The sequence below is a fragment of the Juglans microcarpa x Juglans regia genome, chromosome 5D, assembly GCF_004785595.1.
Source record: "Juglans microcarpa x Juglans regia isolate MS1-56 chromosome 5D, Jm3101_v1.0, whole genome shotgun sequence".
NCBI lineage: Eukaryota > Viridiplantae > Streptophyta > Magnoliopsida > Fagales > Juglandaceae > Juglans > Juglans microcarpa x Juglans regia.
In genome coordinates this window covers 33,551,500-33,568,187 of record NC_054602.1, presented here as the reverse complement: position 1 = coordinate 33,568,187, position 16,688 = coordinate 33,551,500, and the positions used below count along the sequence as shown (strand labels likewise).

At 31.0% G+C, this 16,688-nt stretch overlaps 1 long non-coding RNA gene across 1 annotated transcript; it reads left to right on the top strand.

Annotated features, from left to right (window-relative positions):
- The first annotated feature begins 7,305 nt into the window (after positions 1-7,305).
- LOC121264590 lies at positions 7,306-10,511 on the top strand. Its single transcript, XR_005940533.1, has 3 exons — positions 7,306-7,630; positions 8,495-8,599; positions 10,367-10,511. It is a non-coding gene; the product is annotated as an uncharacterized LOC121264590 (long non-coding RNA).
- The last annotated feature ends 6,177 nt before the right edge of the window (positions 10,512-16,688 follow it).

Sequence of the window (16,688 nt, the reverse complement as noted above, 5' to 3'; positions counted from 1 at the left end):
AACAGCAGATAATCTTCCTGTACCATCGTCGAGTTGAACATATGCTCGACAACTATAAAATTGATGGAAATATCATTTTAAGTTAGAATCAATAAAAACTATACATGAAATCTATCATATAAATTATCAAACAGAACAAAAAATTTGAATGATACATACCGTGGTTGGGAAATACTTTGGTGTTTGCAATGGTAACAAAGGAAGCTATCATTGTAATCATACACAGTTCCTTTATTACAACCAATACATGACATGTAAAAAAATATCTGGCGCAAGTCAACCACTATTATCTTCGCCTTTATCCAAAATTTTACTTTCTACATTAGATCAAAAATAATTTTTTAGATGAATTGATTGTATAAATATTTGAATTTGTTACGAAGAATAGGATTTTACCGCCATGGGTTGTAAACTTTTGATCAACTCAGCAACATCACAATTCTTGATTATTTCTCGTATATCAACAGAAGACAGAGATGTAGACGGGTATGTCAAGCATCTTACATCTCAAGTAATGAATCATTAATTACCGCCCTTAAAATTCATAAAAACAAATGCAACATAAGAAATAAAAATATGAAGATTTTAATATTCAAGTGGCATGAAACAAATAATGATTTATTTCTGATGATTACCACTCTTGCAATGAAGTTGCCTCAGGAAGAACAGGATTGATCATAAATTTACTTTTCGGACGTGATGAAAGAGACAATCCTTCATTAGAAATAGAGATCGTGATTAATGCAAGCATATACAATATAAAAGAAAAATATAATATTGTTAATTATTAAAAATACCATTATAAGAACCAACTCTTATTCTTGTTCCAAGTATAACTGGTTTTGTCCCAATTATTTCTGAGATTTTTTTGCATTCATCTTGCACAAATTGACTCCACATAGTTAAACATATGGGATTTAAGCTACAAAAATTGGAATAAAAAAATAATTAACAGAATATACAAGAAATAAAGATTAAAACATAATTTTAAAAAAGTGAACTACCCAAAAAATATTTTTACCTTTGATCAATGACATATATTTCCTGAATAGTTGTTGGTCCATGCACTGAAGTTATCTCTCTACATGGCTTGATATTGATTGCAACAGCTAAAACATCTGACAAATAAGATTTAAATTTTTAATATATTGATAATTAAATATTCTAAAATCAAGAGTGAATTACCTATTTCTGCAATTGAGTCTTTGTAAGCGTCTAATTCATTGAACGGAATGAGTTGGTACTTTGGTACCTCCAATTGTTCTTCATCCTTTGGAACTTCCTCAATTATCGTTTTGGAATTTAAGATCCATTGATATTCATGTGTTTCAATTCTATACTTCGGATCCAGTGGCCTTACATATGCATTACTGATGTAATATGACCGGAAAATATGTAAAGTATCATCTCGCGAGTCTATATCTTTATCAAACATTGTTGCTTGTACTCGATTTCCCTGTATAGTATAAGAAATTGAAATAAATAATTTACAAAAAAAATATTGTAATAAATAATTGAGTATAATAATTTCGTTTATTTTAAATTATTTTTGGGTTTTAAAAAAATAATATTTTTAAGATTTTTTACAAATTAGTAGTAAAAAAAAATAAAAATACAAAACTTAATAAATATGATGCAAAAATAACAAAATCATTTATCAGTTGTTAGTACACCAAAAAAATAAAAGACAATAGATAGAAATAAATATTATACCTCTGGATCAATCAATGTTAGGCTTTGGTACTTCACTGGTGAGCGTTGGCCTGTTCGTTTGGGTGACTTGTCTGCCACGATCATTTTGATTTTCCAATTCCTTGTACTTGGAGTGATATCTTTTATCGATGTATAAACTGTCCGCATCTTTAAAACTGTTCACATACAAAAATATTAAATGTGTAAGTATAGTAACCCAATACTAAATTAAAAAAAAATTACAATGAGAAATAAAGAACACAATACTAAACATACAGAAAAAAGAATTCTATAAAATGCATAATTTTGTTTAAGTAGTTAAACTCAAATTATACAATTGAATCATTACCTTTAGAACATTAATCTGAACATGCTAATCTTAATAATTTTGTATAGACAATATTTTTTGTGCAGGTCTTTTCTGATCGTTCAGTCGACACTGTCCGTATTAAAACCCTTACTGTAGATGCAGTCTTAGCCCTTGATAAAGCCACATATAATTGACCATGTGAGAAAACAGGTTGAGGTAAATATATCCCAACAAAATCCAATGTTTGCCCTTGTGACTTATTTATAGTCATTGCAAAACTTAATCTGATAGGGAACTGGGTTCGTTTGAATGAGAAACCACTATTTTTATCAAGATTTGGCAAGAATGAGATCCTTGGAATAAAGACTCTTTTTCCGCTATGGTGCCCAACTGCGATTTCTGCATCAATTACATTTCGATCAAAAGCCCGACAAATTAGACGTGTTCCGTTGCATAGTCCTTCTGAAGGGTTAATGTTTCTAAGCAACATGATGCGACAGTTTATCTTTAGTAACAATTCATAAGGAGGAAGTCCATTTGGGGTTAGAGTATTTAAAAAATCCTCCATAACTGATTGTTCAGATGCATCTATTGCTTCATCAAAGCTATAATATCGCCTAAGCTCACCAGGAAACCTATGAATCAGTAATGTATTTATTTCATCAACATAATTGTTCTTCGGTGTTAATATGGCCCGATTCATCATAGCTGAAATATTTATTGAATATTCATGAATATCTTGGAAAACAACATCTATTAAATGATCCAAAGAAGTACAGTCATCTTCATAGGGAACAAGCATGCCATTAGGAATTTTTACAGTTTCGTCAATTGTGATTGGTGGCATTCCGTTGCCTAATTCTAACACATATTCTGAAAAAACTGGATCCAATCTTGCTCTCATATTTTCAGTTAAACGAAGTTTGATTAATGTAGGCCACAAATAAGAAGAAACCAAACTGGCGTCAACCTGTTCTTGTCTTGTTCCTTTACGAACCACAGGTAAAACCTGGCGAAAATCTCCACAAAAAACGACAACTTTTCCACCGAATGTTAACTCTGAATCATTAATGTCTCGTAACATTTTATCTAATGCTTCGATGTGTTGTTTTCTTGACATAGGGGCCTCATCCCATATAATTAACCTTGCTACACGTAGTAGCTTTGCAATGGCACTTTTTTTACTGACACAACACATGCTATGTTCATTAGTATCTAGTAGAATCTTAAAGAGCGAGTGTGCTGTTCGACCTCCAGGAAGGATAGATACAATAACACCAGATGAAGCAGTTGCAAGTGCCACTAATTTTCTTGATCTTACTGCAGCGAGAAGTGCCTTGTACGGGAATGTCTTCCATGTCCCACCAGGGCCATCAACAAAGAATGTAGCAGTTTTGTTTGAAAAAAATATTTTCCAAAACTGAATTATAGACATGTCGCTGTTCACTATTAAGGATTTCTGATGTAGCAGTATCTTCTTCTGGAATTTCAATAGCCAATTCATCATCGATTTCCCTAGATTCGAATTGGTCTTCATCAAAACAAATGTCGTCATCAAGAAGATGAAATGAATTAATGTCTTTCCCCATTGATTCAAGTGTAAAAGAGATTGAGCGCAAAACTTGCATTCTTACAGTCAACATAGAATCTTCAGTTGACCTAAAATCAATTGACATATCTTACTCAAAACGTTCGCAAAGCTCTCTCGGATTGGTTGGATTACAATAAACCAATATAGTTGCAAATAGCTGTCTCAAACTGGACGGCATTTGATATAGAGATGCTTCTTGTAAACAATCTTCTAAACCACTGTCTCTCTATAGCAAACCATGCATAGTTGCTGCCTCACGAAAAGTTGGAGCCACAATACCATCAACTGTCCTAAGATTTTCAAATGACAAAGGTTCTCTTACATGATTTAGCAATATTCGCAGATAATACCTCTCACCTTCAAATGGATTTGCTGTAATAATTCGACCTATAACAGTTTTTTTTTTCGACAAGTCCACTTTTTGTATTGTTGGCTCCAAACATAGAATTCTGCAAATTCTTTGTACAACAATGTCCTGGCATTCTCATCCACTCGATTTAATGCAAAGAATTCTGTTAACATCGATTTTACAGACCGATCAGAGTTGAGAACATTGATTAAGTCTTCATTTGCTCGAAAAGTTACTTGGTGTTGATCCTCAAGATGTAAATGTAAGCTATATACTGCTGGGTACATTTCATTAACAACGAAGCCATATATTCTCCACATAGCTTCAGGCGGAGCAATCCATCGGGCTGATTGGAATTGTTGGATTTCATCAATTTGTTGATTATTTTGTTCAGAAACTAAATTGAAAGCAACACGATCATGCCCTTTGTAAATGTACTTATAAAGATATTTGACTGCTTTTATAGTAGAACAAATCTCGACGTTAATGTGACAGTCAAATGTTGCAAGCAAATACGGATTATATGGAACGACCCAACGGTTATCCAAATTATGACCTCTCACTTTGACAGTTATTCCATTGTCAGAACGCCTATATATTGGGAAGCAATCATTTCCAACAGTTGTACTTGATGCAAAATTTTTTGGATAATGGCTTTTGCAATAACCATTTTTTTTCATGCAAACATTTGTTGGATTCAACATTCCACATGGTCCATGTATCATATGCTTGACAACGGCGTTATGCAAGTGCAAATTCGTATTTTTATCAGTTATTTCTGCCGATACAATCTCATCAAAAGATTCAGGCGCATAGAGTTTCCAATCTCTTTGTAATATAATTAAAAAATGAGCATGTGGAAGGCCTCTTTTTTGGTGCTCAATAACATAAACATATGCTGAAACTTTTCCAAATATCTGTTGCTTGAATAATTGATCATTTAATTCTTCTAATTTTGCACGAAAGACCCGAGCAACTAAATCAGGTCAATTTTGACTCTCCTCATGTAGGCATAATTCATTTGAAATTTATTGTCAATTTGGATTGCATGTCATTGTTAAAAAAATGTCTGGTTTACCATAACGCTGAATTCCTGTTTAGACACAAAAGACATTGTAAGTTTTGATTGCATTGTATACACACAAACACACACACATACACACACACACACACATATAACATCGTTGGTCTTTGAAGTGCCATCTGTGTATGTCGTTTAGGTTCCTATTTATTCGAGATTTATGTGGTTTCGGTTCCTATTTATTCGAGATTTTTTCCCATCTTGTTGTATTTTTCTTGTCCATTTTTGCATTTCGATCTGGATTTGAAGGTTTTCTGGTATCTTTATTCGTTTTGCATTTCCATTTGGATTTGGGATATATTTTCATTTTGTTGTATTTTCATTGTTCATTTTTGCATATGAATCAGGATCTAGATGCGATATATTTTTTCATTGGTCTTCGAAGTGCCGTTTGTGTATTTTTGTTATTCATTTTTTTATCTTTATTTAGATCTAAAGGTTTTACTCGCATTTTTTCATTTTTTTGCAATTTTTTTCATTTAATTTTTGGATGGGTAAAACCTATTATTAGAAAGAAAATTATAATATTAGCAAAAATGTTATGATTTTTTTTTGTTGTATTATTGTATTTTTTATTTTCACATTTTCACTAAGTTGTGTTCGTTTCGTTAAGTTGATTTTGAGATGACATATGTAGTAGGCCTGTAATCCGAGCTAAAAGTATCGGATATGCTTTCTAATTGAACAGTTAGTTATATCATAATAGTAATATTATTATGTTTACATTTTTAAAAGACGAATGTTAGATGAGTGATGCATGGTAGAAATAGTCTTAGGACGTGTAAATTTCGCATAATATTTCATTTAAAAAAATTAGATAAATTTGAGACTCACATAAAAAAATTATTTTTATAATAATGAACTCTAACTTTTTTTCCAAAAGTGCATGGAACTTGCACATTCTGGAACTCATATGTTTAGGTTTAGTAGTTTGACTAATCTAATGTAAAAGATTTTACTCATACCTAACCAAAATATGAATATGCATTTAAGTTATATGAAGACCTTTAAATATAATTATTATTTTCATAAATTTCCGTTTTATCACCGGTAAATAAATATCGAATTGCCTCTATCTCTAAAAGATGATCAAGAGAGTAATCGAAAAGATGGTCACCTTGACCTAGCCGAAGTGTCGATTTTGTGGTGGTTCAGCAGATTCTTTTTATTTTTTATTTTTTATTTTTACTTTTGAACTTATTCAAACAATAATAATATTTAAAAAAAAAAGAAGAGGTGAAGAAAAAGGTCAAAAAAGTTAAGAGAAACGTGATATGTCAGTTGCAGCTGTCATTGGATCTCATATTCACGATTTCCCATATATCTTCCCTCTCTCCTACATAATAATATATATATATAAATAATTTTAGAATTTTAAATCTTCACCGTTAGACTTGGGTTTATGTGTCAATCTGATATATATATATATATAATATTATTCAAAGTAAATAATTTAAAATACATTGTAACTATATATATATATTTTTAAAACCATAATAGATTTAAGATTAACTATACCGGTTAAATAAATAAAATCACGTGGCAAGCATAATCATGATGCTTCTTAACTCACTGGACCATGTGATATGAACCTCAACGTACATTTTTAAAAAAAGAATGAGTTTATAATTAAAAAATAATTTTTTTGTGTAAATTTCATATTTATCTATTTTTTAGTATATTTTATAAAAAATTATTTTAAGATTTAAAAAAATTGAATTGTTTATTATATTTTATATATAAATTTATATCGATGAAATGAAATTAATTGAGATGAGTTAAGGTGAGTTTTAAATTCAAATGAGACGTTATTTAAACACTATAATATTTATTTTCAAGCCGTTGATTTGATTCTAACATAAATTACTTCCCACCATTCAATTATAATGATTTGGAGTTGTCACTATTGCTGTTTTTATTAATGGTATCAGTTAGATGATTGACTGAAGACACACTCTAATTTTTAAATTAATTAATAATAATATAATATTATTATCATGAGAATTACAATTAACAAGTTAGACGATAATTATACCAGTTAAATAAATAAAATCACGTGACAAGCAATGACTGACATAAAATGACATGTATTATTAGTGAAAGAGAAATCAAACAAGTATATATTCACAAGAAGCAATGACCGACATATTATTTAGGCGGGAAATGACTTTAAGTACATATCACGTGACAAACAAGAAGTAATGGCTGACATAATGTTTGAGTGAGAAATGACTTTAACAAGTACAATTCATAAAAGCATTTATAACATATTCAGGCATTAAGCATATCTTCTACATCCTTTTCCGTCTCTCTCTCTCTCTCTCACTCTCACTCACATTCTTTTATTTCTTTTTTTCACTTTTATTCTTCTCTTTCTCTCATATATTTCTTGCTGTCTGATATCTCTCTCGATTTCTATTAAATAATCTTCTCATCTCCCTCACTCTCGCTCACTCTTTCTTCTTTCTTTCTTTTTCTTACTTTTTTTCATCTTCCCGTCTCTATCTCTCTATCTACCTCCCGTAAGCCCACTCTCACTTCTCATATTTTTGGCCACATTTGCTATTTGCAGTTGTCTATATTTTTGTTTCCATCGTGGATCTGCAGGTAAATAAAGAGATATTTCCTACAGATCTAAGTTGATTTGGATTTTTTTAACATGTTTTATTTCTATTTTTTTTTCTATAGATATGAACAGCTTTAAAGATGTGAAAGATCAAGTGTTCTTATTATTTTCAGATCATAAGTGTTCTAAAGATCAAGTGGATTTTTTTAACTCGTTTTATTGATATATTTTCTATAGATCCGAACATCTTTAAAGCTGTTCAAGCTGTTCATATTTTCTATAGATCTATTTTCAGATTTTAGTGTTCTTATTATTATTTTTCTCTTGATCTTTATTTTTTTGTCTCTTTCACTTATTTTTTTGTGCTTTACTATCGGGTTATTTTGTTTTTCATATATGTGGAGATTTTTTTTTTTTCGGTGTAGGCAAATGAAGAAACCCTTTACCTACAGATCTACTTGAAAGATTTTTTTTCTTCAGTAGATCTGAAAGAATTTTTTTTCCAACTTTTTTTGTTGTAATCTGAACAGATCTTCATATATTTGAACAGATCTTGTTCAGATCTTAGTGTTATTTTTTTTTTTCGCTTGATCTTTATTTTTTTTCTTTCACTAATTTTGTTGTGCTTTCCTATAGGGTTATTTTGTTTTTCATATGTGGAGATTATTTTTTTTTTCGGTGTTAGAGAATGAAGAAACCATTTTCATTCCTTATATATTTGAGTAGATATCTTTTTTTTCGGTGTTAGAGAATGAAGAAACCATTTTCATTCCTTATAAATTTGAGTAGATCTGAAAGAATTTTTTAACTTTTTTTTTTTTGTTGTTGTTGTAATTGGTCACGTTGATGGGATTGGGTTCATTTTCTGAGTTGGGGTAGTCTAACGGAAAATTGTGTTTGTGCAGAGGAGAGTGTGATCTCTTACACGCCTGATCAGGTTTTGGTTAGCAACGGGACCAAGCAGAGTATTCATCAAGCCTTTGCTTGCAGTTTGTTCCCCCAGAGATGAGGTAAAGTACTACATTATTAGTTTTGTATTTAATTTTTTCCATTTTATACAATTTGCTATCTTATTTCTTGAATATACACTTTGGAACAACATTGCCTTTTGGGAATCTTCACTTTTTTTGTACTTGTTTAGCCGTCACTTCATTTAGGTTAAATTACTGAAAAGCTATTTGAAAGTACGTTTAAACAAACCTGTTGAAATCTTAATTCTCCTAAATGTAAATAGCTTGACAATTTTGTAGTCTTAATTCCCCTAAATGTAGATAGCTTGACAATTCTGTATTCTGTATTAAACAAGGAAATAATTTGTTTAAGATGTTCTTTCCATATCACGTTTATTGGATGCTGAATGGATTTTTTTTTCTTCTCTCATGCCTAGTTGTTTATGGTGTTGGTTTCTGTAGATTGGTTACTGTGTGTATTTTTTTCTTCTGTTAAGTGTTGGGTTTGAACCAAACCAGTTTGCTCTAAAGTATTTTTTTTTTTGTTTGTATTTTTGTAGTAATTTTTGTTTGATTTCTCACTATATATTGTAAATAAGGTTACCTCTTGTAAATAAGATTATTACATAACCTCTTTTGTATATAGGGATTTCAGAAGCATTTCTTTTATTTTTACTTGTCTGCCAATTTTTTTTGAAGTGCATTCATAGTTTCTTTTCGGTTATGTATATTTAATATTGTGTTTGGTTTTTTGAACATGGTATAGTGTCTTTAAACACAAGACTAACGAAGCTAGAAACACAGTATCAAATAGAAAAATAATAAATTAAAAATAGAATAAAAATATACAACATATGATTTTTTGAAGGCTTTTCTTTATCTCTATTATTGTATATTCTGTTTGAATACAATAGTTTTCTCTAACAAAATATCAACAAAGCGAAAAAGAGAAAAACAATAAATGAAAAAGGGGAAAAATAAATACAAAATAAAAATATTATACACTTACAAAGATAAGAATCAGAAATGTCCAGCACTAAAAGTTTTCAATCAACAAGACCTGAAAACAAATCAGTAACCCAAAGAAAATACTAAGCATGACAGTAACCAATGAACAAAAAACATGGAAGTAAAAAAATATTTACTCTAAATAACTAACAGAAAATATTACACTAAACAATCATGCACTTACAATGATCAAACACCAGAAAATTTTAGTTTTTGAAATCTGCTGGTAAGAACACCTTAGAAGAAGCTGAAAAGAAATCATCAGTAGAAGAAATCATCAGTAAAAATCAGCAGTAAATATTAAAAATCAGTAAAAGGGAAAAAATAGAGAATAAGAGAAGAGACGGTAAAAAAGTTGAAAAGATGATCAGTACGTAAAAGAAAAAAATGGAGTATTAGAGAAGAAGTAAAAAATACAGGATTTTTCAGAAAATTACTTGTAGTGAGGAACAATATCTGGAACCAAACAAAGAACACTATGAAAATAGGAACTCTCCTAAAGATGAACACAACATCATCTTTTAAAGTATGTTCTCTCTCTTTCTAGGCGTCCTCTTTCCAGACCTCTTATCTATCACCCATATCACCCATCAGACTGCTGTAAAGTAAGTAAAAGCTGTAAAACCAATCAAATCAGACATCAAATCAGAGATAAAAAAAAAATCTTCCAAATCAGATAGGGAGAAAAAGTCTTGAAATGAAGTATGCATATGAATTTTTTGTTCGGCACATGTTTTTTTTACAGTTTTTTTTATTCACTCAGTTGTATTTTTTTAAATTAAAAATTTGACATATATTTTATTTTATTTTATTTTGTAGGGAAGCTCAATTTGGAGTATGAGACAAATATATTTGTCTTGGCAGAAGATTTTGACCGATTGTTTTATAATATTTTTTTAATGTTTCCTTCTTCTGTGGCGATTTTTTTTTTTTATCATTTTTAATTATTTAAATATGTAAATTAGTATAATTATCTATATTCATGTATTGATTCAACCTACTGACACAAGTAATTTCTTTCTCCTACTGACACAAGTAATTTCTTTCTCCTACTGACACAAGCAATTTCTTTCTACTGACACAAGCAATTTCTTTCTACTGACACAAGCGTGTAGAGATTTCTAATAAAATTAATTTTTTTCTCATAATTAAAATATATTCTGACACAAGTAATTTTCTTCATAATTAAAATGATATACTGACTAAAGAAGATAATAAAAAAATTTATACCGGGAATATAAAATTACTGACATTTTATACTGATACAAGCATTTACTGACATAATTCATCCTTTTTCATAATTAAAATAATATATACTGATACATCTATATATAAAAGATATTAAAATAATAAAAAGACATTTACGGACACAAAATATAAAAAGCAGTATACGTGCTATACGGATGTCACACGGAAAAACAAGAAAAGTACTGTTCATTACTGTTCATTTGAGATAGGCTCTTATATAATAGAGATAGATATATATTACTAGTAGTGACTCAACGCGTGAGCCATTTGTTCAGATGGAAGAAAAAAAAAATTAAAAAGTTTTAACAGAATATAAAAGTCCTTTGTAGAAGCAGATTATAGTACAAATTGATTAAAAAATATGTTCATTATTTACAACAGAAAGGTATTGATATTAAAGTTGTAATAGCTTAGAACATAGAAAATGATTTTATGTATAATTATTTCAACTCTATCAATATATATCTAATATGAAATAATTATGAGTTCACCATACAGTAAACACAATGTAACTTTCTACATGTAACATAGAATTACATCTCATTGAGTATGTAAGATTGATCAATAAATTGTTAACGTACAAGGACACAAAACTCAATATTAGTAGCCAATTATCCAAATTCCCTAAAATGAAGAGCAATGCATGAATGGATAAAATGCATGAGGAGATAGTAATGATAGGGTAAAGATACACAATAACTACATGATATTCGTAAAGTACTAAGTCAAGCACAAATAAATTAAAACAAACCATAGGTTGATACAAGTTTAGTAAAGAAAGTAATCTATGGGAATTGAAATTACAGTTTTTTCCCACCAGGAGCATATGTAATGCTAATTTTTTTAAGTCATCAAAATGGTGGTTAAACAATTTGGGGAAAATGTGTATTTAGAGGTCATGTTGTTTCTTCATACACAGCATTGATGAAGAGGATATCCCTGTTTGGTTGATAGACTCAACTGAGTTCAACCGAGTTTAATTTAATTTTAAGCTGAGTCTAACATCCAAACACCCAACTCTTAAATTATTAAACTCATATCAACTCAAAACTTCTTTACACGTGCGATCCACAACTTTTTTCAAATCAACACTTCTTTACGCGCGGGACCCAACAACCTTTTTAAATTTTTCATAAATATATTTAAGTTCATCTTAACATCCATATACATTTAAACTCATTTTAGGTGGATCTCACAAAACTCATTTTACCATCTTAACTCACTACTATTCATAAAGAACTCAACTCAGCTCAACATTCAAATGTAGCCTAAATATTTTATGACATTGTTGTTGAAACTGATCTATTTCTACGCTAAGTTGGATGATCCATTCATTCTCTAAAACTTGTGTTGCAATATTTTGTAGATACGGTAAATGCTCCTGCATTACATAAATTTGAAGTCTTAGCATGGTTATTGAAGAACTAGGAGGAAAAAAATACAGAACATCCAAAGTATGATAAAGAAACATAAATGCAGGAATTGAGTCTTGGTTTTGAGTCTATCTCCAAAAAAATACATAAACAACATTAAAAGATTGTTCTTCTTTGTTAGGCTGGAAAAAATAGTGTGATTCAAAGCAGGGGTAGAACTACTAAGGGGCTTGGCCCCCCCAAAATTTTTAAAATTTGATGAAAATTAAACTTTGAAAGGTGTTTTCATAAAGTAGACTATATGAAAATTAGTATTTGACCCTTCCAAATTTTTTTTTTTTGTGACTCCACCCCCCGCCGGTGGGCGGAGGGGGAACCAAATTTTCTGATTCCTCCCCTGATTCAAAGGTATAAGCTCAAATAATCATCAAACTAACTGACTATCCAGCAACACAATTCTCATGCCAAAAAAGAGGAAAAAACAAAAAGCTATAAGGGGATAGTTCTCTTATGCATGTCAATATATATGATCAATCTGTGTTAACAAAAGTTTTGTTTTGCATTTTCTTTCAAAACCACCATATAATTAGGATCCCACAATTATGTCTTCCTAATAAAAAGCTAATGAATTCATTAGTAAACATGACCTCAATTATATATGTGTTGCTCGTGAAATATTCCCTTATAGCATCACGTGAGATGCCTTTTTGAGGCAAAAATTTAACTTTTGCTGCAAAATATTTTCGCTATAAGAAATTGGCTTTTCCAACCAGATAGCATTTTGCAAGAAAAAAGAGTCTTTATGTTTGTGAGTTACTTTCGGCGAGCTTGCAACGATAGGTTCTTGCCACAAAACCCTTATTGCGACAGAAAATTAACCTTTTGCCATGACATGTTGTAGCTGCACAGAGGTATATTTGTGATTAGTGATATCTCATATTCATATGATCATCATCACTTGCCAAATCACTTCTTAAATAACACAGCGTACTACGTCATGTGTACATATTAATTAAGATAAAACTTGTTATTAGAAGTAACGCATGTTTAAGATACGATGTTCATTGCTAGAAAAGAAACATATTCAATGCATGATGCATGTACAAACACACTCATCATCAGCACATTAATAAAAGCTTCAACATGTCCACTTAATTAATCCATGGATGGTGCAAGCCTTTAGGAAGAAGGGCACGTTTCCCTCTCCCTAAAAATGAGAAAATTAAAATGACAAGAAAAAAGAAAATAAAGAAAAAGAGCCTTATTCTGCATATATATCCAAACAATTAAAGCACAATTGTGGTTGCTAGCATTATAGAAGTGCAAAAGTAGGCTCAATCTGATGTGTATTGCAGATATAACAACAACCTTAAAAAGAGACCCACTTCCTAATCTAATTACGTGCCCTTATGGAAGATTTCCACTTGTATAGCTAGCTAGCTCTTGTGCTTGCCAACAGCAGCCACTCTTGATGAACAACAACCAACAACTAGTTCTTGTCCCAACCATTTTTTATAGTTTATAATTTCTCCTAATTTTTTTTCTCAAAATTCTATTTACATAGAAATAACCCCAACACAAAAAAAGTGTCCTTAATTGCTTTGCATTATAATGCTAGCACTACAAAAGCTTTTATCAGACAACTTAATTACCTCGCATGTGTGGTTCATGAACTTAATGGCTAGTAACCGATTGCCTCTTCCACGATTGGCCCAAACAAGAAGGCTGCCAATCATCCAGTGCCATCCTCCACCTCAACGCAAGCTTGACAACTGAAGGTAATGAAGGTATAGTCATGAGTTGGGATGAATAATTAACATGCTCGAGTTGCGATGTTAGAAGGCATGATTTAAAAAATGAAAAAAAAAAAATATATACCGTGGATGTGAATTACTCGTGTGTTTGCAATGATAACATATGAATGTTTCATTGTGTTCTTATCCTGCTCCTTGTTACATCCAATACAAGATATGTAGAAAAAGACTTGATGGAGATCAACCACAAAGATTCTTGCTTTAATCCAAAATCTTAGTTTCTATATCAAATTTAAAATAAATATACGTGTAAAGAGGATGTAAATGTTAGAAAACTTTGGAAGGAAATCCGGTTTAATTATAACAAAGGATATGCATTATTTACGTGTGCTAGCATCCTCTCCTAGCACTCTGTTTAGAATGGTTTGAAAGTTTATTCGTTTTTAATTTATATGCAACTAAGAGCTTCCATGGGACCACTCACTGCTCAACTAATGCAGTAATGTACCGGTGCAAGCATTTCTTGTTGCTATTATTTTGACAGAGCATATCTACAATATTAGCATTACCCACTGCATCTTTTTCTTCAAACTTGGTCACATTGTGCATCACCCTCTAATAAACAATATAGAACATTAGTCTTTCCATTAAACATTCTTTGCCCAAGCCTAACATAGCAATACATGCATACATATCATAAAATATCAACTTATGAAGAGAGATCTTTCCACTATCTGCTTTATATACCATAGTAAAATGAAAAGGATTTCAAAACAAAACACTACTGCAAGTTTTTGTTATTTTTGGTAAACAAAGGAGCACTGCAAAGGCAACAACACCGCCACTGCCAACAACAACAGCAACATGAACAGAGGAACAAAACACAAACCTTTTATGACATAGAAAAAAGTAAAGCATACCAGGAAGAAGATGAGAGGTGAGAAACTCGGGAGACCCAAAAGAGCTGATCATAAGCAGAACGAAAGGCTAAGCAATTGGTAGACGCAACCGAGCTGAGAAAAATGGAGCATTAAAAATAGGCTACATTTATACTTTAAATCATAACAAACATTCCATTTACCAAGTCAGATTTCAATCCATCAGTCACCTCAACTAAACATTCTTTGCCTAATTCTAACATACCAATAGATACAAATAGATTATAAAATATCAATTTATGCAGACAAATCTTTCCACCATCTGTTCTATGTACCACAGGAAAAATTGCAAACAAAGATATGAAAATCAACTGTCATCATTAGGATAATTAACCAGCGAGGGAAATCTACCTAATAATATTTACAACATAACGATATTATTAACCTGTTAGAAAAACTCCAACTCTAGGAAAGGGGAAAAAATGGATAGTCCAGACTCCAGTCAGTCAAATCCAACTTTAAAAAGAAATTTCATCTCCATTACCATCACATTCATTAAAAGAACCATCATGCAGAGTGTTCAATATTGTAAGTTAATTAACTTCTATCAAATGCAGAAAAATTGTCGAGATGTTCAATTAGCAATAATGAAATTCAAAACATGTAGATTGTTAGAAATTGAGTCAGAAAATGCAAGATCTTGGAAGGGAATTTGAAGTTGATATAGTTTACGTTGAAGGGGGAGGAAACCGTGAGGAGTGCAGGTGTTTTATAGGATGGGAAAAGGTTGAATGGCCCCACTCTTAGCAACTGTGGGGGAAGGTTTCAAAAATCTGAAGCCATTGGATATATATCATGCAAACCATGATCCTTTAATGTGGCATCACATTGCTCAGAAAAATAAGAAAATTGTAAAAAAAGAAAAAAAGAAAAAATAAAGTGGCATTACATATTAATATATGCATAAAACTCTACAATAATCCATAGGTTATCACGTACTAGTTAGATGTAACCATGAGTGATGAGAGAAGTCTAGAAAAGACAATTTGGGAACTAGTCAAGTCCTGTATTCCAGAAACATAATGAATTGTTGTGAATTTTTTTTTTCAGTCGCCCGAAAGAACTTAACCTTGGGACAGCAATAATTTTTAGTTCTTTCATATGGTAGACTTCTCTTGAGTGATTGTTTGGAATGAGGGACCAGAACATTCTCTCTTATTTGACAAGAAGCCAACCATGGCATAATGCGGGCGTCTACCCATTGAACTGCCTCTTAATTGTTCCATCCAGTTTCTAAAGCTTCAGACTTATGGTGTGTTTGAACTGTTTCCGTACAAAGTTATCTGCAGTTATTTATACATTCTTCACATTTAGCAGAAAAATATGAAATGAATCTTTCATATTAGTAATAACACTTTTGTTCAATCATATCTAGTTAGTTTGTTTTAATATTGTTTCTGTGTGAAAACATTTGCGTGGGGATGATTCTAACACGAAAGAAACATTGAAGGTTACAATCAACTACATGTTAAATCCTTGATGGTTTCTCTTACAAACCCCTAATGCAAGGTGATGGCATGTTGTATGTCTTTCTTAAGATAATGCAAAAATCAAGTATACATGTCGCATTTGGATTTCTTTATGTAGTTTTATTTTATTTTTGTTGTAGAACTTTCTGTACTACTTCAGCCTTTCTTTTCAATTGACATGTAAGACATAGCTTACATCACATACAATTGGTGTTGATTCTTGCATATGACCAAGTGATCTTGGTCATCTTTATGTAGCCTGACTTATCCTGTTTGAATCTTTGCATTAGTTACACTTATTGGCCTTTCTTCCGTTATTAGACTGGTGTGTTTTTGGTATGGATGCTATATTATTTTTT